Here is a 24188-nt window from a genome sequence, read left to right as displayed (position 1 = left end):
TTATTTAAGACTTCCATGACCATGTAAAACTCTAAGAATCGTTCTTTTTCCGTAACAATTTTCCATTATATTTTCTCAACACAGTTTCTACTCCTAGAAATTGTACGCCTCCAAAAGCCACTTATGTTTACCAAAAATTTTACTAGATTGCTCCACCTTACCCTATACTTCTATTTTCCGTAAAATTTCTAATTACTCTGATGATTACACGGAGTCCAAAACACTATTACTAAATAATTCATCCTTATGTTTTCTTTTCTATACCCACTTAACAAGAACTTGTCCAAAACTAATACCTATATTGAGTATGCTTTATAACATTCATAGGAACCCTTCCACACTTAATATCATGCATCATTTCCTTCACTCGTCCTTGATGGACTTATCTGATTCTTGGTAATATTGCCTTCACCCTTAACTACACTTAATGTTCAACAATCAACTCACAATTCTTTAAGACCATAAACTTCTAAAAACATATTGAAACATGACCAAACCATCCTTTCGATCATACTCTAGACTACAATATCTATCCTTCACTTGCATTGGTCAGATATCCCTAAAATACTTGTCCTCATCCTTTATTTAACTCACACTAAATGTTGAACCACTATTTTCTTCACCTGATAAACACTTCTGAAATACTTAACAAAACTAGAATAATCAAGCTTCTTTCATGATTATACTCCAAATTACCTCAACCTTTATTTAATTATTTTCCTAGCAACCATTACTAGCCTAAGTTAAAACATTCTTCAAGAATTAACTTATAAACTCTAAATCTTAGGAATATAAATTGTGTCCTCAAAATACCTTCCCACATCCTAACCTAATATGAATCCACAAACTTAATGTTATCCGTAACCCAGTACCTAACAACTGCGTATCTTTGATAAGACTCAACAGATCACTCAATCAACAATGTTATAATTTATGAAACCACTTATATCAATAAGGCCGAATTTAAAACTAACTAGCTTCCTTATCAGTACTGCACCTACCCATTTAAATAAACTACGTATGCCACATAAGTTAAATCCATCCTATAACATTAAAATATAGCTTAATGGTTACACTAATTAATCCTCTAATACTTGAAATAACTCCCATAGATATAAAGAATTAATGGGTCATCAAAAGATGTCATAGCACAAAACCATTGTGCCAAGTATCCCTTCCTACCACTCTATTCAAGAACTTTTTCAGGCAAGTACACCTTCCCAACCATTTAACCACCATGTTACTTCCTACCACTCGTCTATAGAGATTATCAGGCAATCAACCACAACGCAACCTCAATTATAATGTGCTCCCCGAGATCAAAACCATATCCCAAGGATATTTAGTGTTAACCAAATCTCAAATTTTTATCTTATGCGAACTAAAAGTAAGTATAAACAAGTTCACTCATACACATCACTGGATAGAGATCAAGGTGCGACATATAAATCTTTACCCATCCTTTACATCACTATTGAGGTTTGAATACTACCATATAACTATACCTGATGAAATTTCTCCAATCACAACCTACAACTTCTTAATTATTCCAAATTCCCTAATCACATTGCAACCCTCCTTTTTATCTATTTCCAAACTCTTCTTCTTCCGTATCTTGTCATGTTCATAATAATATCAATTCAACCTACACTACCTCTACTAACTTTAATATTCCAAAATCAATAAAATTTACAACCATAAATCATGACATTTTAATCCTATCATAAAAATACCAAATATTTGCATAAGTCGAAAGCCAAAATTTTCGTACCTGGATTTTCTCCACTACTCCTCATACCACAATCACATACTCTCAAATCTTATCTCTAATACATTTACTAAAAAAATCTAACCATCTCCTTTTAATCATCCATTTAGCTTAAAATCCTTCCAATAAAAGATCTCGTGTCCTCTTAACTTATAAATTTCTCGTCCTATTAAACTTTCTCTCAATCCTCTTTATTCCTTATATAACTTCTCATCTACTCTTCTTCGTCTAATATTTGATTTATTCTTAATCTACTTCAGTATTCCTATCCTTTTTTTTTTTTTTTTTAAACTTTCTCTTCAAATCTTCCACCATTTTCTTTCTTCAGATTCCAATCATCACTGATACATCAATCCATGTTACCAATCTCACACAATGTCATTCCGTTTCTCATCAACACTTCCTTCTCTTCTGACTTTTAACGTTATTGATATACTAAACCAAACTGATTTCTCAAACCTTGCTACATTCATGCTTATCCAAAGCTTCTCTAAATCTAGCCTTTGAACTCAACTCCTTTTTGTGAAACGTAAGATATCTGATCTATTAATTTTTGTTCTAGAAACTTCTAAAAATTTTACTTCTAAACACCAACATCTTCACTCATCCTTTGAAACTTAAACTCTAGTATTATATTTCCCTATCAAGGCTTTAACTAATTCTAATATCTTTCCTCAAACCCTCAGAATTAAGAAAGGAAAATCATCTATGGTAAAAGTCATGAGTAGTTAGACACAATACTCTACTACCTAGATTTGGAGGAAATGGTAAATTATACCATTTAGACTCAATTCTTCACAGAGAAGACACGGAAGACCCACAACACAGAGGTCATCCTAAGGACGAACTGCTCTGATACCATTAATGTAACATCCCAATATCTCACATTGGATAATTCATATTATTACATTTACGGTAACATCCCGTAATCTCACACTTTAAAATTCACAGTTGATATACATATTTTAAACTCAGATTTCAACTATAAACTCTTAAGTATAACTTGAATCCTTCTAACTTATCTTCGATCTCTTTCTTCATTGGTATTGCTTCAGACGACATTCCTTCATCTGCTCCCGTATAATATCACGCATTATACGATCATCGCATTCACATGCACACACATGTAAGGGTGAGCTAACAATTCAATACAATAAACATACCTCGATATCAAACCATACTATGCTCACTATACCAGATCAAATTACATAAACAAATATGAGTTACACACTAAACCACATTGCATGCATCAATATATATCAAACACCAAATCAGAATGCATACACCAATATGCATCATGCATACACCAATATGCATCATGCATACACCAATATGCATCATGCATACACCAATATGCATCATGCATACACCAATATGCATCAAACACCAAATCAGAATGCATACACCAATATGCATCACGTCCATCCATCCCAAAAGTCATACAAATTGACTATATCGCATACATTCACATACTCTCCACATAAATCACATCATTATAATTCACAATCATATTCAGATGCATAAATTCAAATCTAATAAAGTCCAATTATTTCAGAAATCATACAAACTGAATATATTCCAACAAGATATATTACACAATAATTTAACAGTACATAATCTGTTCAATAGGATTTAAGTTAAAAACTCGTCGAGTATACTTCCAGGAAAGAGAGGTGCGTCACAATGGACAACTTAAGTACCAAATCTTTCCTTAGCCAAAGCGTTCCTCAACTAGTTTTTAACAAATTTCTTATTTACAGATTTAAAACAATAGCATATAATATTAACACCGAAAGTTAATATAGATATCAAAAAATAGAAATTAAGCAATATTGAGATCCCTGAGAAGATACGAAATTAATATCTATAAATCTGTAACTCCGATTTCAAATCTGAATGGTCACAATAATTCACTATTTGTTATAAATTACATATTAAAATTTCAGGTTGATCCAACGGTTAACTAGATAGATATTGAGGTTTTACCGAGGTAACTCAGGTGCAGAATTTTAAGTGGTTTTTGGTTATACTCAAAATGCGGAACTAATTTCCCTAATCACAGACATTTAATTTCAAATCTGAACGGTCAAAATGACTTAATATGTCTTATGAATTACATACTAAATTTTGGGCTCAATCTAACGGTAAATGAAATATATATAAAATTTTTACCATGATAACTTAAGAACAGAAATATAGTGTTCATCAGATTTTTCAAAACTTAAAACTTATTTTCTCCAACCATAGACTTTCAATTAAAAATCCGATCGGTCAAAGTGTATTAATATATCTTAGGAATCATATATAAAATTTTCAAGTTGATCTAATGGTCAAATGAGTCATAATATATATTTTACCGAGGTGACTAAGTAACAGATTTACAGGGGTAATTAATTTACTCAAACATGCAGGATTTATTTCTCTAAGTACAGACTTCTAATTACAAATCCAAACGGTCAAAGTGAAGAAATAGGTCTTAGGATTCATATATTAAAATTTTAGTTAAATCCAACGGTCAAAATAATTAAAAGAAAAGTTTTACCATACTAACTCGAAAATAAGAAAATTATAATCATGAAAACTAAATTTATATAAGTGAATAGATAACTACCATTACCAAAATTTTAACATACTCATAACTCATATTCATTATCATAACATGGATAAAAATCATATACAAGAAGGATTAGCTCCCCTTACCTCTATTCCAGACTTATTCTCCTACTCCGAATTTGTTTCCCTGAAATTCTTCAGAACCTCTACTCTTCTTGCAACTAAAAATTTCTCCCTAACTCTTTCTTCTCTATTTCTCAAGCTCTCACTTGATTCCTCTTTTTTTTTTGTGCCAAATACCCTTCCCTCCTATGGCTATTTATAGGTAAAAAAAATTTACTATTCATTAATATTTTAATATTATTTATTATTTTAATATTATTTAAAAAATAATATTTTAATCATTTACTCACCAAATCTGATCTTAGTTTCTACCTACTAATTTCTTCCATGCTAAGGAATCTTAATGCTGAAAATTTATTTTTATTATTTTTTTTTTTACTATTTACTATTTACTATTCACTTTTTACTATTCGATTTTCTTAAAAAAAATACTAAATAAGTTATCAAAAATTTTAACTTCTCCTTATAAAATTACTATAATTTTATATCCAAAATTTACATTTTTCTATCCACTAAAATTATTATTACTAATAAAATGCTAAAATTTACTACTATATATATATATATATATATTTTTATTTTTATGGGTCTTACATCGCCCACTTCGTCGACTTCATCAACTTCGTCTACTTTGTCACCTTCGTCAACTTCGTCGACTTCCTCCACTTCCTCCACTTCCTCCACTTCCTCCACTTCCTCCACTTCCTCCACTTCCTCTACTTCGTCAACTTCGTCAAGTTCATCCACTTCCTCCGCTTCCTCTGCTTCCTCAACTTCCTTCACATCGTTCATTTCGTCAACTTCGTCTACTTTGGCACTTCGCAACTTCGTCCACTTCGTCCACTTCCTCCACTTCGTCAACTTCCTCAACTTCGTTCACTTCTTCCACTTCGTCAACTTCACCAACTTCGTCCAGTTCCTCCACTTCGTCCATGTCGTCCACTTCGTCGACTTCATCAACTTCGTCTACTTCGTCACCTTCGTCAACTTCGTCGACTTCCTCCACTACCTCCACTTCCTCCACTTCCTCCACTTCATCCACTTCCTCCACTTCCCCCACTTCGTCAACTTCGTCCACTTCGCCCATTTCACCCACTTCCTCCACTTCCTCCACTTCGTCAACTTCGTCAAGTTCATCCACTTCATCCACTTCCTCCCCTTCCTCCGCTTCCTCCAATTCCTTCACATCGTTCATTTCGTCAACTGCGTCCACTTCGGCACTTCGCCACTTCGCCACTTCGTCGTCTTCCTCCACTTCCTCCACTTCCTCCACTTCCTCCACTTCATCCACTTCTTCCTCCATTTCGTCAACTTCCTCCACTTCCTCCACTTCGTCAACTTCCTCCACTTCGTCAACTTCGTCCACTTCGTCAACTTCGTCCACTTCGTTTACTTCCTCCACTTCCTCCACTACCTCCACTTCATCCACTTCCTCGACTTCCTCCTCTTCCTCTAATTCGTCAACTTCGTCCCCTTCGTCCACTTCCTCCACTTCGTCCACTTCCTCCACTTCCTCCAATTCCTCCACTTCCTCCACTTCTTCCTCCACTTCCACTCCGTCAACTTTGTCCACTTTGTCCCCTTCGTCCACATCATCCACTTCGTCCACTTCCTCACCTTCGTCCACCTCGTCAACTTCCTCCAGTTCGTCAACATTTTCAACGTCGTCCACTTCCTGCACTTCTTCAACTTCGTCCACTTCGTCGACTTCGCCACATCGTCAACTTCGTCCACTACCTCCACTTCCTCCACTTCGTCAACTTCATCCCCTTCGTCCACTTCCTCCACTTCCTCCGCTTCGTCCACTTCCTCCACTTCCTCCATTTCCTCCATTTCGTAAACTTCGTCCTCTTGGTCCCGTTCGTCCCCTTCGTCCACTTCGTCCAGTTCGTCCACTTTGTCCAGTTCATCCAGTTCGTCCGCTTCGTCCACTTCGTCCACTTCGTCCACTTCGTCACCTTTGTCAACTTCATCAGCTTCGTAGACTTCGTCAACTTCACCAACATCGTCCACTTCCCCCTCTACCTGCACTTCCTCCACTTCCTCCACTTGGTCAACTTCAACCACTTCCTCCACTTCGCCCACTTCGCCCACTTCGTCCACTTCGTCAACTTCTTCCACTTCGTCCACTTCTTCTACCTCGTCAACTTCGTCAACTTCGTCCACTTCCTCCACTACCTCCACTTCCTGCACTTCCTGCACTTCCTCCACTTCGTCCACTACGCCCATTTCACCCACTTCCTCCCCTTCTTCCGCTTCCTCCACTTCCTTCACATCGTTCATTTCGTCAAGTTCGTCCACTTCCTCCACTTCCTCCACCTCCTCAACTTCGTCCATTTTGTCCACTTCGTCAACTTCCTCCACTTCCTCCACTTCGTCAACTTCCTCCACTTCCTCCACTTCCTCCACTTCCTCCACCTCCTCAACTTCGTCCATTTCGTCCACCTCGTCAACTTCGTCAACTTCCTCCACTTCGTCAACTTCCTCCACCTCCTCAACTTCGTCCATTTCGTCCACTTCGTCAACTTCCTCCACTTCGTCAACTTCCTCCACTTCCTCTACTTCCTCCTCTTCCTCCACTTCCTCCACTTCATCCACTTCTTCCTCCATTTCGTAAACTTCCTCCACTTCGTCCACTACGTCAACTCCGCCCACTTCGTCCACTTCCGCCACTACGGTCGCTTCCTCCGCTTCGTCCACTTCGCCACATCGCCCACTTCCTCCACTTCCTCCACTTCCTCCACTTCCTTCCACTTCCTCCACTTCCTTCTCTTCCTCCACTTCCTCCACTTAATCAACTTCGTCCACTTCATCCACTTCCTAAATTTCGTCCACGTCGCCAACTTCGTTCACCTCGTCCTCTTCGTCCTCTTCCTCCACTTCCTCCACTTCGTCAACTTCGTGAACTACGTCCACTTGGTCCACTTCGTCGAATTCGTCCACTTCGTAGACTTCGTCAACTTCACCAACCTCGTCCTCTTCGTCCACTTCTTCCCCTTCCTCCGCTTCCTCCACTTCCTTCACATCGTTCATTTCGTCAACTTCGTCCACTTTGGCACTTTGCCACTTTGTCCACTTCCTCCACTTCATCAACTTCATCAACTTCGTCCACTTCTTCTAGTTCGTCAACTTCATCACCTTCGTCACCTTCGTCGACTTCCTCCACTTCCTCCACTTCCTCTACTTCGTCAACTTCGTCAAGTTCATCCACTTCGTCCCCTTCCTCCCCTTCCTCCGCTTCCTCCACTTCCTTCACATCGTTCATTTCGTCAACTTCGTCCACTTTGGCACTTCGCCACTTTTCATCCACTTCCTCTACTTCGTCCACTTCCTTCACTTCGTCCACTTCCTCCACTTCGTCAACTTCATCAAGTTCGTCTACTTCGTCACCTTTGTCCACTTCGTCGATTTCCTCCACTACCTCCACTTCCTCCACTTCCTCCCCTTCCTCCACTTCATCCACTTCCTCCACTTCCTCCACTTCCTCCACTTCGTCCACTTCGCCCACTTACTCCACTTCCTCCACTTCGTCAACTTTGTCAACTTCGTCAAGTTCATCCACTTCATCCACTTCATCCACTTCCTCCCCTTCCTCCACTTCCTCCACTTCCTTCACATCGTTCATTTCGTCCACTTCGCCACTTCCCCACTTCACCACTTCGTCCTCTTCCTCCACTTCATCCACTTCTTCCTCCATTTCGTCAACTTCCTCCACTTCCTCCACTTCGTCAACTTCGTCCACTTCGTCACCTTCATCCAGTTCGTCAACTTTGTTCACTTCGTCCACTTCCTGCACTTCTTGAACTTCGTCCACTTCGCCACTTCTCCAACTTCGTCCACTTCGTTCATTTCCTCCACTTCCTCCACTTCCTCCAATTCGTCAACTTCGTCCCCTTCGTCCACCTCATCCACTTCGTCCACGCCGCCCACTTCGTCCACTTCCGCCACTACTGTCGCTACCTCCGCTTCCTCCCCTTTGTCAGCTTCGTCCTCTTCGCCACATCGTCCACTTCCTCCACTTCCTCCATTTCCCCCACTTCCTCCACTTAATCCACTTCGTCCACTTCCTCAACTTCGTCCACTTCGTCAACTTCGTCCACCTCGTCCTCTTCGTCCTCTTCCTCCACTTCCTCCAATTCGTTAACTTCGTCAACTTCGTCCACTTCGTCAACTTCATCCACTTCGTCAACTTCTTCCAGTTCGTCCACTTCCCCACTTCGTCAACTTCGTCCACTTCGTCCACTACCTCCTCTTCCTCCACTTCCTCCACTTCCTCCACTTCCTCCAATTCGTCAACTTTGTCCCCTTTATCCACTTCGTCCACTTCGTCAACTTCGTCAACTTCGTCTACTTCCTCCACTTCCTCAATTTCGTCCACTTCCTCCACTTTCTCCACTTCCTCCACTTTCTCCACTTCCTCCACTTCCTCCACTTCCTCAACTTCCTCCGCTTCGTCCACTTCGACATCTTCATCCACTTCGTCCACTTCGTCCACTTCGTTAACTTCGTCCATTTCGTCTACTTCGTCCACATCATCAACTTGGTCAACTTCGTAAACTTCGTCAACTTCGTTCTTTCGTCCACTTCGTCAACTTCGTCCAGTTCGTCCACTTCTTCCACTTCCTCCACTTCGTCTACTCTGCCAACTTCATCCACTTCCGCCACTTCCTCCGCTTCCTCCGCTTCGTCAAGTTCGTTCACTTCGCCACTTCGTCCACTTCCTCAACTTCGTCCACTTCCTTAACTTCGTCCACTTCGTCAACTTCATCAACTTCGTCCAGTTCTTCTACTTCGTCAACTTCGTCACCTTCGTCAACTTCGTCGACTTCCTCCACTACCCCCACTTCCTCCACTTCCTCCACTTCCTCTACTTCGTCAACTTCGTCAAGTTCATCCACTTCGTCCACTTCCTCCCCTTCCTCCGCTTCCTCCACTTCCTTCACATCGTTCATTTCGTCCACTTTGGCACTTCGCCACTTCGTCCACTTCCTCCACTTCGTCCACTTCCTCCACTTCGTCCACTTCCTCCACTTCCTCCACTTCCTCCACGTCGTCAACTTCATCAACTTCGTCCAGTTCTTCTACTTCGTCAACTTCGTCTACTTCGTCACCTTCGTCCACTTCGTCGACTTCCTCCACTACCTCCACTTCCTCCACTTCCTCCCCTTCCTCCATTTCATCCACTTCTTCCCCTTCCTCCGCTTCCTCCACTTCCTTCACATCGTTCATTTCGTCCTCTTTGGCACTTCGCCACTTCCTCCACTTCGTCCACTTCCTCCACTTCGTCCACTCCCTCCACTTCGTCAACTTGATCAACTTCGTCCAGTTCTTCTACTTCGTCAACTTCGTTTACTTCGTCACCTTCGTCCACTTCGTCGAATTCCCCCTCTACCTCCACTTTCTTCACTTCCTCCACTTCGTCAACTTCGTCCACTTCCACCACTTCGCCCACTTCGTCCATGTCGTCCACTTCGTCGACTTCATCAACTTCGTCTACTTCGTCACCTTCGTCAACTTCGTCGACTTTCTCCACTACCTCCACTTCCTCCACTTCCTTCACTTCCTCCACTTCATCCACTTCCTCCACTTCCCCCACTTCGTCAACTTCGTCCACTTCGCCCATTTCACCCACTTCCACCACTTCCTCCAGTTCGTCAACTTCGTCAAGTTCATCCACTTCATCCACTTCCTCCCCTTCCTCCGCTTCCTCCAATTCCTTCACATCGTTCATTTCGTCAACTGTGTCCACTTCGCCACTTCGCCACTTCGCCACTTCGTCGTCTTCCTCCCCTTCCTCCACTTCCTCCACTTCATCCACTTCTTCCTCCATTTCGTCAACTTCCTCCACTTCCTCCACTTCGTCAACTTCCTCCACTTCGTCAACTTCGTCCACTTGGTCAACTTCGTCCACTTGGTCAACTTCGTCCACTTCGTTTACTTCGTCCACTTCCTCGACTACCTCCACTTCGTCCACTTCCTCGACTACCTCCACTTCCTCTAATTCGTCAACTTCGTCCCCTTCGTCCACTTCGTCCACTTCGTCCACTTCATCCACTTCGTCCACTTCCTCCACTTCCTCCACTTCCTCCACTTCCTCCACTTCCTTCACTTCTTCCTCCACTTCCACTCCGTCAACTTTGTCCACTTCGTCAACTTCGTCCACTTTGTCCCCTTCGTCCCCTTCGTCCACATCATCCACTTCGTCCACTTCCTCACCTTTGTCCACCTCGTCAACTTCCTCCAGTTCGTCAACATTTTCAACGTCGTCCACTTCCTGCACTTCGTCAACTTCGTCCACTTCGTCGACTTCGCCACATCGTCAACTTCGTCCACTGCCTCCACTTCCTCCACTTCCTCCACTTCGTCAACTTCATCCCCTTCGTCCACTTCCTCCACTTCCTCCACTTCCTCCACTTCCTCCACTTCCTCCATTTCCTCCATTTCGTAAACTTCGTCCCCTTCGTCCAGTTCGTCCACTTTGTCCAGTTCATCTAGTTCGTCCACTTCGTCCACTTCGTCCACTTCGTCAGCTTGGTCAACTTCATCAGCTTCGTAGACTTCGTCAACTTCGTAGACTTCGTCAACTTTACCAACATCATCCACTTCCCCCTCTACCTCCACTTCCTCCACTTGGTCAACTTCGTCCACTTCCTCCACTTCGCCCACTTCGCCCACTTCGTCCACTTCGTCAACTTCTTCCACTTCGTCCACTTCTTCTACCTCGTCAACTTCGTCTACTTCGTCAACTTCGTCCACTTCCTCCACTTCCTCCACTACCTCCACTTCCTGCACTTCCTGCACTTCCTCCACTTCGTCAACTTCGTCCACTTCGCCCATTTCACCCACTTCCTCCCCTTCCTCCGCTTCCTCCACTTCCTTCACATCGTTCATTTCGTCAAGTTCGTCCACTTCCTCCACTTCCTCCACCTCCTCAACTTCGTCCATTTCGTCCACTTCGTCAACTTCCTCCACTTCCTCCACTTCGTCAACTTCCTCCACTTCCTCCACTTCCTCCTCTTCCTCCACTTCCTCCACTTCATCCACTTCTTCCTCCATTTCGTCAACTACGTCAACTCCGCCCACTTCGTCCACTTCCGCCACTACGGCCGCTTCCTCCGCTTCGTCCACTTCGCCACATTGCCCACTTCCTCCACTTCCTCCACTTCCTCCACTTCCTTCCACTTCCTCCACTTCCTTCTCTTCCTCCACTTCCTCCACTTAATCAACTTCATCCACTTCATCCACTTCCTCAATTTCGTCCACGTCGCCAACTTCATTCACCTCATCCTCTTCGTCCCCTTCCTCCACTTCGTCAACTTGGTGAACTTCGTCCACTCTGTCCACTTCGTCGAATTCGTCCACTTCGTAGACTTCGTCCACTTCACCAACTTCGTCAACTTCCTCCACTTCCTCCACTTCGTCAACTTCCTCCACTTCCTCCACTTCCTCCACTTCCACCACTTCGCCGACTTCGTCTACTTCGTCGACTTCATCAACTTCGTCTACTTCGTAACCTTCGTCAACTTCGTCGACTTCCTCCACTACCTCTACTTCCTCCACTCCCTCTACTTCGTCAACTTCGTCAAGTTCATCCACTTCGTCCACTTCCTCCCCTTCCTCTGCTTCCTCCACTTCCTTCACATCGTTGATTTCGTCAACTTCGTCCACTTTGGAACTTTGCCACTTCGTCCACTTGCTCCACCTCGTCAACTTCATCAACTTCGTCCACTTCTTCTTCTTCGTCAACTTCGTCACCTTCGTCACCTTCGTCGACTTCCTCCACTTCCTCCACTTCCTCTACTTCGTCAACTTCGTCAAGTTCATCCACTTCGTCCACTTCCTCCCCTTCCTCCGCTTCCTCCACTTCCTTCACATCGTTCATTTCGTCAACTTCGTCCACTTTGGCACTTCGCCACTTCGTCCAGTTCTTCTACTTCGTCAACTTCGTCACCTTCGTCCACTTCGTCGACTTCCTCCACTACCTCCACTTGCTCCACTTCCTCCACTTCCTCCACTTGCTCCACTTGCTCCACTTCCTCCACTTCGTCCACTTCGCCCATTTCACCCACTTACTCCACTTCCTCCACTTCGTCAACTTTGTCAACTTCGTCAAGTTCATCCACTTCATCCACTTCCTCCCCTTCCTCCACTTCCTTCACATCGTTCATTTCGTCCTCTTCGCCACTTCGCCACTTCGCCACTTCGTCCTCTTCCTCCACTTCCTCCACTTCCTCCACTTCATCCACTTCTTCCTCTATTTCCTCAACTTCCTCCACTCCCTCCACTTCGTCAACTTCGTCAACTTCATCGAGTTCGTCAACTTTGTTCACTTCGTCCACTTCCTGCACTTCTTGAACTTCGTCCACTTCGCCACTTCTCCAACTTCGTCCACTTCGTTCACTTCCTCCACTTCCTTCACTTCCTCCAATTAGTCAACTTCGTCCCCTTCGTCCACTTCGTACACGCCGTCCACTTCCTCCACTTCCGCCACTACTGTCGCTACCTCCGCTTCCTCCGCTTCGTCCTCTTCGCCACATCGTCCACTTCCTCCACTTCCTCCATTTCCCCCACTTCCTTCACTTCCTCCACTTCCTCCACTTAATCCACTTCGTCCACTTCCTCAACTTCGTCCACTTCGTCAACTTCGTCCACCTCGTCCTCTTCGTCCTCTTCCTCCACTTCCTTCAATTCGTTAACTTTGTCAACTTCGTCCACTTCGTCAACTTCATCCAATTCGTCCACTTCGTCCATTTCGTCAACTTCGTCAACTTCGTCAACTTCGTCAACTTCGTCAACTTCGTCAACTTCGTCAACTTCACCAACTTCGTCCACTTCCCCCTCTACCTCCACTTCCTCCACTTCCTACACTTCCTCCACTTCGTCCACTTCGTCAACTTCCTCAACTTCATCCACTTCGTCCACTTCCTCCCCTTCCTCTGCTTCCTCCACTTCCTTCACATCGTTGATTTCGTCAACTTCGTCCACTTTGGAACTTTGCCACTTCGTCCACTTGCTCCACCTCGTCAACTTCATCAACTTCGTCCACTTCTTCTTCTTCGTCACCTTCGTCACCTTCGTCACCTTCGTCGACTTCCTCCACTTCCTCTACTTCGTCAACTTCGTCAAGTTCATCCACTTCGTCCACTTCCTCCCCTTCCTCCGCTTCCTCCACTTCCTTCACATCGTTCATTTCGTCAACTTCGTCCACTTTGGCACTTCGCCACTTCGTCCAGTTCTTCTACTTCGTCAACTTCGTCGACTTCGTCACCTTCGTCCACTTCGTCGACTTCCTCCACTACCTCCACTTGCTCCACTTGCTCCACTTCCTCCACTTGCTCCACTTCCTCCACTTCCTCCACTTCGTCCACTTCGCCCATTTCACCCACTTACTCCACTTCCTCCACTTCGTCAACTTTGTCAACTTCGTCAAGTTCATCCACTTCATCCACTTCCTCCCCTTCCTCCACTTCCTTCACATCGTTCATTTCGTCCTCTTCGCCACTTCGCCACTTCGCCACTTCGTCCTCTTCCTCCACTTCCTCCACTTCCTCCACTTCATCCACTTCTTCCTCTATTTCCTCAACTTCCTCCACTCCCTCCACTTCGTCAACTTCGTCAACTTCATCGAGTTCGTCAACTTTGTTCACTTCGTCCACTTCCTGCACTTCTTGAACTTCGTCCACTTCGCCACTTCTCCAACTTCGTCCACTTCGTTCACTTCCTCCACTTCCTTCACTTCCTCCAATTCGTCAACTTCGTCCCCTTCGTCCACTTCGTACACGCCGTCCACTTCCTCCACTTCCGCCACTACTGTCGCTACCTCCGCTTCCTCCGCTTCGTCCTCTTCGCCACATCGTCCACTTCCTCCACTTCCTCCATTTCCCCCACTTCCTTCACTTCCTCCACTTCCTCCACTTAATCCACTTCGTCCACTTCCTCAACTTCGTCCACTTCGTCAACTTCGTCCACCTCGTCCTCTTCGTCCTCTTCCTCCACTTCCTTCAATTCGTTAACTTTGTCAACTTCGTCCACTTCGTCAACTTCATCCAATTCGTCCACTTCGTCCATTTCGTCAACTTCGTCAACTTCGTCAACTTCGTCAACTTCGTCAACTTCACCAACTTCGTCCACTTCCCCCTCTACCTCCACTTCCTCCACTTCCTACACTTCCTCCACTTCGTCCACTTCGTCAACTTCCTCAACTTCCTCAACTTTGTCCACTTCGTCCACTTATTCTACTTCGTCCGCTTCGTCCACTTCGCCACATCGTCCACGTCCTCCACTTCCTCCACTTCCTCCGCTTCCCCGACTTCCTCCACTTCCCCCACTTCCTCAATTTCGTCCACCTCGTCGTCTTCGTCCTCTTCCTCCACTTCCTCCACTTCCTCCACTTGGTCAACGTCGTCAACTTAATCCACTTCGTCCAATTCGTCCACTTCGTCAACTTCGTCCATGTCGTCAACTTCGTCAACTTCGTCGACTTCGTCAACTTTGTAGACTTCGTCAACTTCACCAAGTTCGTCCACTTCCCTCTCTACCTCCACTTCCTCCACTTTGTAAGACCCATGAAAAAGAAAATATTTATAGTAGTAAATTTTAGTATTTTATTAGTAATAATAATTTTAATGGATAGAAAAAATGTAAATTTTGGATATAAAATTTTAGTAATTTTAGAAGGAGAGGTTCAAATTTTTGGTAACTTATTTAGTAAAATTTTTTAAATTGAATAGTAAAAAGTAAATAGTAAATAGTAAAAAGTGAATAGTAAAAATAAATTTTCAGCATTAGGATTCCTTAGCATGGAAGAAATTAGGATTTCTTAATATGGAAGAAACTAGGATCAGAATTGGTGAGTAAATGATTAAAATATTATTTTTTTAAATAATATTAAAATAATAAATAATATTAAAATATTAATGAATAGTAAATTTTTTTTTTACTATAAATAGCCATGGGAGGGAAGGGTATTCTACACCAAGAGAAGAGAAATCAAGTGAGAGAAAGTTAGAGAGAAATTTTTAGTTGCAAGAAGGGTAGAGGTTCTGAAAGGTTTCGGAGAAATAAATTCAGAGCGAGAGAAGTCTGGAATAAAGGTAAGGGGAGCTAATCTTTCTTGTATATGATTTTTATCCATGTTATGATAATGAATATGAGTTATGAGTATGTTAAAATTTTGGTAATGGTAGTTATCTATTCACTTATATAAATTTAGTTTTCATGATTATAATTTTCTTATTTTCGAGTTAGTATGGTAAAACTTTTCTTTTAATTACTTTGACCGTTGGATTTAGCTAAAATTTTAATATATGAATCCTAAGACCTATTTCTTCACTTTGACCGTTGGGATTTGTAATTAGAAGTCTGTACTTAGAGAAATAAATCCTGCATGTTTGAGTAAATTAATTACCCCTGTAGATCTGTTACTGAGTCATCTCGGTAAAATATATATTACGACTTATTTGACCGTTAGATCAACTTGAAAATTTTATATATGATTCCTAAGATATATTAATACACTTTGACCGATCGGATTATAAATTGAAAGTCTATGTTTGGAGAAAATAATTTTTAAGTTTTGAAAAATCTGATGAACACTATATTTCTGTTCTTAAGTTATTATGGTAAAAATTTCATATATATTTTATTTACCGTTAGATTGAGCCCAAAATTTAGTATGTAATTCATAAGACATATTAAGTCATTTTGACCGTTCAGATTTGTAATTAAATGTTTGTGCTTAGGGAAAATTAGTTCCGCATTTTGAGTATAATTGAAAACCACTTAAAATTCTGCACCTAAGTTACCTCGGTAAAACCTCAATATCTATCTAGTTAACCGTTGGATCAACCTGAAATTTTAATATATAGTTTATAACAAATAGTGAATTATTGTGACCATTCAGATTTGAAATCGGAGTTACAGATTTATAGATATTAATTTCGTATCTTCTCAGAGATCTCAATATTGCTTAAATTTCTATTTTTTGATATCTATATTAAATTTCGGTGTTAATATTATATGCTGTTGTTTTAAATCTGTAAATAAGAAATTTGTTAAAAACTATTTGAGGAACACTTTGGCTAAGGAAAGACTTGGTACTTAAGTTGTCCATTGTGACGCACCTCTCTTTCCTGGAAGTCTACTCGACAAGTTTTTAACTTAAATCCTATTGAACAGATTATGTACTGTTAAATTATTGTGTAATATATCTTGTTGGAATATATTCAGTTTGTATGATTTCTGAAATAATTGGACTTTATTAGATTTGAATTTATGCATCTGAATATGATTGTGAATTATAATGATGTGATTTATGTGGAGAGTATGTGAATGTATGCGATATAGTCAATTTGTATGACTTTTGGGATGGATGGACGTGATGCATATTGGTGTATGCATTCTGATTTGGTGTTTGATGCATATTGGTGTATGCATGATGCATATTGGTGTATGCATGATGCATATTGGTGTATGCATGATGCATATTGGTGTATGCATGATGCATATTGGTGTATGCATGATGCATATTGGTGTATGCATTCTGATTTGGTGTTTGATATATATTGATGCATGCAATGCGGTTTAGTGTGTAACTCATATTTGTTTATGTAATTTGATCTGGTATAGTGAGCATAGTATGGTTTGATATCGAGGTATGTTTATTGTATTGAATTGTTAGCTCACCCTTACATGTGTGTGCATGTGAATGCGATGATCGTATAATGCGTGATATTATACGGGAGCAGATGAAGAAATGTCGTCTGAAGCAATACGAATGAAGAAAGAGATCGAAGATAAGTTAGAAGGATTCAAGTTATACTTAGGAGTTTATAGTTGAAATCTGAGTTTAAAATATGTATATCAACTGTGAATTTTTAAGTGTGAGATTACGGGATGTTACCGTAAATGTAATAATATGAATTATCCAATGTGAGATATTGGGATGTTACATTAATGGTATCAGAGCAGTTCGTCCTTAGGATGACCTCTGTGTTGTGGGTCTTCCGTGTCTTCTCTGTGAAGAATTGAGTCTAAATGGTATAATTTACCATTTCCTCCAAATCTAGGTAGTAGAGTATTGTGTCTAACTACTAATGACTTTTACCATAGATGATTTTCCTTTCTTAATTCTGAGGGTTTGAAGAAAGATATTACAATTAGTTAAAGCCTTCGAAAATAGGGAGATATAATACCAGAGTTTAGGTTTCAAAGGATGAGTGAAGATGTTAGTGTTTAGAAGTAATGTTTTAGGAAGTTTTCGAGAACAAAATGAAGAGGTGAGATATCTTACGTTACACAAGAAGAGTTGAGTTCAAAGGCTAGAATAAAGAGAGCTTTCGGAAAGCATTAGTGTAACAAGGTTAAAGGAATCAATCATGTTCTGTATATCAGTGGTGTGAAGAGTGAAATTATCCTATGAACTCATTATAAAACGTAATAACAATAATTCTCTGTGTGAACAGAGAAATAACCCGCACCCAACCCAACCGTGAAACATGTAATATACTTAGCTTGGCAAGGGTTTGGGGAGTGAACTCATCTAGTTTTTAGTATGTGTACTGATGAGTGCATATTTATGCCCACATTTATGTTTGAAAATTAAAATTTTGATGGGATAATTGTGTTTAAATGGTTTATTTTAAGTGAATTTGTGATGATTGGAATTATTGGCTTTGGAAAATAAAGAGACGTAAAAAGTGAGTTTTAATGCATAAATTATTCTTGGATTTTCTAATGTTTATTTGTGCAGCTGAGAATATAAGTTTTATTGGTCCAAATGGCAATTCAAGGCCCAAAGTCAGATTTTATTTGGAAAATTCAGAAGGGGCTAAAGTGCAGATAGAGGAAATTTCAGGGTATTTGTGCAATTTTGGAAAGTCAGAAAATCTAAAAGATAAAATTCAGTTGTTGAATTTAATTTGGGAATATCAATAGAAAATATCTTCCAAATAATTTTATCATTATCTAAATCTTTTAGTTATTTGGAAGATATAGGATATAAGATAATTAAGTTAATATCTATCAAATATTCTTTGAAACTGATTTAATCTAATGAATATTTGAAAGATATAATATATCAACAGAAAATATCTTATCAACAAACTATTCAAAGTCCAAGCCCAATCAAGCCTATATAAAGAGACCCAAGGGAGGCAGAAAAGGGGACTTCACTTCATACATTCATTCTCTCTCATACTCCTCTCACTTTTCTTTCATCTTGTATTCAACTCCATTCATGGAGAGCTAAGCATTTTAGGGCTAATTCTGATGTAATTCCATTATGGATTCTGAGGTTAGATTGAGTTAATGCAATTGTTTATTTTGATTATTGATTTAAGTTGTTTTCTCTATGTCTTTCATCTCTCTACCAAATTAAAAGCAAAGATTTTTCCATCATAATGTGTTTGAATCTACATGCATATTGATTATATGAGTTCTAGGGTTTCTAGGTTTAATTGAGAATCTACTTTGATTTAATTTAGAAACTTTCATATGATTAAATGGTTTTTACTTTCAATTGAGAATGTACTTTGATTGATTAGTAATAATTTCAACTATAATCAATTGAGAATTTACTTTGATTGATTAGCTTTTAATTTGGTTAGGAGATTTAAGAATAGATATGATTAAACACAATAGAATTTGATTGAGAATGTACTTTGGTTGAATTTATTGTGAATAATCTAGAAAGGTTTTGCATTTGATTGAGAATTTACTTTGGTTAAATGCATGATCGTCCTCAAATTAATTAAGAATGTACTTTAATTAATTTGAAACTTAAACAATAATCAATTGAACAATTATCCGTGAATAACCGATGATGAATCTATCTTGGAAAAGCAGTGGAATTAGCCTATTTCATCGTAACTGTTTTTAAGTTTATTAATTGTTCTTTAAACATTCTCCAAACATCATTTTTATTCATAAGCATTGCATAACATAAGAGTGAGATATTCAAAAGCAATTCCGTGTTCGTTGGGAGACGACTCAGGGTTACTTTAGCCCTATCTACCTTCTTGAATACTACTTGGCAATACTGAAGTTGCCTTGAAAAGTAGTATTAATTTGATAGCTTCAACGACAGCCTATCAAATTTGGCGCCGTTGCCGGGGAATACGGTTAGTATTTTGAATATTTAATTCTTATTTTTATTTTTATTTTTTATTTTTATTTTTATTTTTATTTTTATTTTTTCTTTATTTTTATTTTATTTTTATTTTATTTTTATTTTTTTACGCACATACATTTAATTTAATTTGAGTTATTTTGTAGCCTTTAGTCATTCTTGTTTTATCAAAAATTTTTGTTCTTGTTTTTATTAAGAATTTCTCTTGAGAAATACTTGAGGCTAGTTTGAATACACTCTGGCTAGGAAAGACTTGGTACTTAAGTTGTCCATTGTGACGCACCTCTCTTTCCTGGGAGTGGACCCAACAAGTCTCTTTTATCTCTTATTTGAAATCTTTCTATAAAGAAAAAACAAAGGTAAAAAAAAAAAAAAAAAAGAGAAGTAACAGAGAAACAACTTCCAGCAGATTGCGTAGTGCATGACCAGAGCTAACCCGGGAGAATTTTATCAAATTAACCCGGAAGTCGAAAGGAATTTGCGTAAGCTGCGGAGAAGATTGAAATTTGGGTGTTCTACTGAGGGAACACTTCCTACATCTGAAGTCATTCCACCTTCATTATCTCCAATCACAAACATACCATCCAATCCTTTACCTGATCCTAACCCAAACAATATGGCACAAAGAACCATCAGACAATTAGCCACCTCCCACAATACAGCTATCCGAAGTAACATTGAATATCCTAATGAGGAGTGGGAGCTGAGACCTGACCTGTTAAATGCCTTACCAAAGTTCAATGGGTTATCAAGGGAGAATCCACACAAGCACTTGAGACAATTTCACATGTTGTGTGAAAACTTTAGATCTCCCAGGATCACAATAGAGAGCCTTAAAATGAGAGCTTTTCCTTTTACTCTTCAAGGCGCAGCTCAAGATTGGTGGTATTATCTCTCTGCACGGATTACAAATTGGGAAACTATTGAAAGACTCTTTCTTGAGAAGTATTTTCCTGCATCCAGATTATCAGCTATCCGCAGAGAAATTCAAGATATAAGACAGAGAGATAGAGAGAATCTTAGTGAATATTGGGAAAGATTCAAGAAATTATGTTCTTCATGCCCTCAACTCCAAATGGAAGATTTTATTCTAAGCTTTTATGAAGGCTTAAGTCCTACTGATAGGTCATGGGCAGATGCTGCAAGCGGAGGATCTTTCTTAGACAGGTCACCAGAAGATGGTATAGATCTAATAGAACGGAAGGCAGTAGACAATCAACAGTATGGCACAAGAGAAAATTCAGTGACTTTGTTGAAGGGAGTGCATGAAATTTATAATGGTGTAGTTGATGGAAAGAGGATAGATGAAAGACTGAATAAGCTAGAAAGCAAACTTGACGAGATTGCAAGTTTGTTTAAAACCTCAACTCCACAAATTGCTAAGAAGTGTGGAATTTGCATTTCAACTAACCATTATACTGATGAATGTCCTAGCTTGGTGGAAACCACTGTGGAAAACTCATCTCAAGCTTTTGCTGCAAACATGATTGGAGGAAATAGACCATACCAGAATTATCATGACTCATCCTCCAATAGGTATCAACAGAATAAACAACCTTATGTTCCACCTCAACAAAGGCAGCAACCTCAACCTGAAATGTCACTACAAGATTTCATGAAAACAATACTTGAGCAAAATTCAGAAATCAAGAAATCAATTGTAGAGTTGACTCAGAGGGTGGAAAAATTAGAGGCTAAGGAATCAAACAAACTGCCTGCACAAACAGTGATCAACCCGCAAAATGTAAGTGCTATTACTTTGAGAACGGGTAAGCAAGTAGAAAGCCCTGAAGGAGCCCAAGAGGATGAAGATAAGGAGAAAGAAGGAGCGCAAATTGATGACAATGGAGGACCGAGTGAACCATCACCTGAGACTACCACTGATAAATCCAGGTTAGTATCTTCTAACTCTTCTTCTAAAACTTCTTCTTCTTATTCTCCACCTCCTCCATATCCAAATCGGTTGAAGCCGAGAAACAAAAAAATGGAGGAATTAGACCAAGAGATTTTAAATATTTTCAAAAAGGTGGAGATCAATATTCCTTTGCTAGATGCTGTTAAGCAAATTCCTAAATATGCCAAGTTTTTGAAAGAAATTTGCACAAATAGAAGGCGTTTTAGGGATAATGAGGTTGTGAATTTGGGAAGAAATGTGTCAAGTTTGATTAAGAAGCATATTGAAATACCGCGAAAATGCAAGGATCCAGGTATGTTTTCTGTTCCATGTGTTATTGGAAATTCAAAGTTTGACAATGCCATGCTAGATTTAGGGGCTTCCATAAATGTAATGCCTTTATCAGTGTTTACTTCTCTATCTTTGGGACCTCTTAAGACTACTGGTGTGGTCATTCAACTGGCCAACCGTAGCACAGTTAACCCTGCAGGTGTGCTTGAGGACGTTCTTGTCCGAGTAGACAAGTTAATTTTTCCTGCAGATTTCTATATCTTGGACATGAAGGATGATGAGGGAATCAGTCCAACAACTATTATCTTGGGAAGACCTTTCATGATGACAGCACGAACCAAGATAGATGTGCATGCAGGATCACTAACAATGGAGATAGGAGACGAGAAGGTGCGGTTCAACGTGTTGGAAGCTGGGAAGCACCAGATTAAAGATCATTCTTTGTTTTGTATTGATTTATCAAGTGATGTTGTAAACAATTTTTCTTTTTCAAATATGTCGTCCCTAATTTTGGACGAAAAAGGAAACTGTAAAGCAGGTGATATTGAGGACGCGGTATTAATAGATGATACCTTTGTGGCGTCCGAGTGTGATGTTAAGGTGGCCGAGAATACCTTAGGCAGTAAGATGTTGCCATCTGTGGTACAGCCACCCGTTTTGGAGAAGGATGCTAAACCAGTGAGACAACCTCAAGGAAGACTAAATCCTCAACTGATGGGGGTTGTAAAGAAAAAGGACACCAAGTTGCTACAAACAGGTCTTAAATATTCAAATTCTGACAACACTTGGGTGGACCTTATACATGTGGTTCCCAAGAAATATGGAATCACAATGGTCAAGAACCAGAAGGACAAGTTGACTCCTATTCAAGACAGAGGTGGGTCACATAATGTAGTAGTTGACCATCTTAGTAGGATTGAAAAAGGAAAAGATAACATTCCTATCCAGGATGACTTTTCCAATGAAGTCCTACTAGCATTCCTTCCACCATGAAGGAGGTAAGTTCCCCCATACTTTTTCTTTGCATTTTATATATAAGGCATACATTGAGGACAATGCATAGTTTAAGTGTGGGGGTGTGGGGAAACAATTAATTTTGTTCCCTATTTTGTTTGTCTATTTTGTTTGTTTTAAATAAATATTTGCATTGGATTTGAGAGTTTGAATCAGTAACTGGAATGATCATGAATTCAAGAGAAAAAAAAATGAGTCATGTTGATATGAGTGGATTGCTTCTATGATTTGCTAATTGAGTTGACTTGAGAATTTCCTGATTAAATCTTTTGTGAAAGAAATTTGAAACCATGTGAGTTTTGGGCTTAATGTTAAGGATGGACCACCATGTGCCATACCTATTTTTTTTTGTGTGATTTGCCCATGTTTTGTTGATACTCTAATAGTTAGCTTGATTCTATGTTGTGCAACAGAGGTGAATATGCATGATTTGATATGATTGAGGCATTTCTTGTTTTAGCTACTTGGCCAAATAAACTTGTCCTAACATTAATCCATTGGAACCCTCTTTGAGCCTTAAGCCTATTTTTCTTGTTTCCAGTCATTGTCAAATGAGAAAAGAAGAAAAATCATATGTTCCTTACCTTAGGAAAGAAGAAAGAGTAATGGATTCTGTTAAAAGTAAAGTGATGAATAAGTGTGTGGGTGAGTACCTCACCCACAAAACAATAAAAAGGGTAAAAAGGAAGATGAAAAAGTTGAAGTTTTAAAACAAAAGAGAAAAAAAAAAAAGAAAAAAAAAATCTTCCTTAAAAGAGCAAGAAATAGAGTTGTTTTTGAAATCAAGTGTCATTACTCTTTCTATGTCAATTTCAAAAGCTCAGATTCCCAAGAAAATTTCCTACCTTTGCCTTGGCCTCAATAAAACCTTAAAAAGCCCTCATGATCAATAATTGCATGTTTACTGAAGTGTGTGAATGTTAGAGTCTTGCTAAATATCAAGGGTGTCTACTTACATGGTTATTTTGAGTGTAAACACAAGCGAAAAACACTTGAGACAGTTCAGGAGAAATAGATACATGTTGACTTGAGTGTTGTCTTTCATATTTGATTTTCTTGGGAATTCAAAAAGGTTAACTCATGTGTGAAGAATAAAGTGATTCCATTTGCATGTCCATGACAAAGTAATGCCTAAATGATTGATCTATGTCTAGTGCTACTCATTCTTTTGATCCAAGTGCAAATATGAAATAAAATGACTCAGAACAAAGTCTTGGAATTAATCAATTTTGCCCAGGAGTGCAAAAGGATAAGTGTGGGGGTGTGATGAGTGCATATTTATGCCCACATTTATGTTTGAAAATTAAAATTTTGATGGGATAATTGTGTTTAAATGGTTTATTTTAAGTGAATTTGTGATGATTGGAATTATTGGCTTTGGAAAATAAAGAGACGTAAAAAGTGAGTTTTAATGCATA

This window comes from Vigna umbellata, chromosome 6, assembly GCF_029865625.1.
Source record: "Vigna umbellata cultivar VRB3 chromosome 6, Vumbellata_1.0, whole genome shotgun sequence".
NCBI lineage: Eukaryota > Viridiplantae > Streptophyta > Magnoliopsida > Fabales > Fabaceae > Vigna > Vigna umbellata.
Note: the sequence above shows the minus strand (reverse complement) of the source record.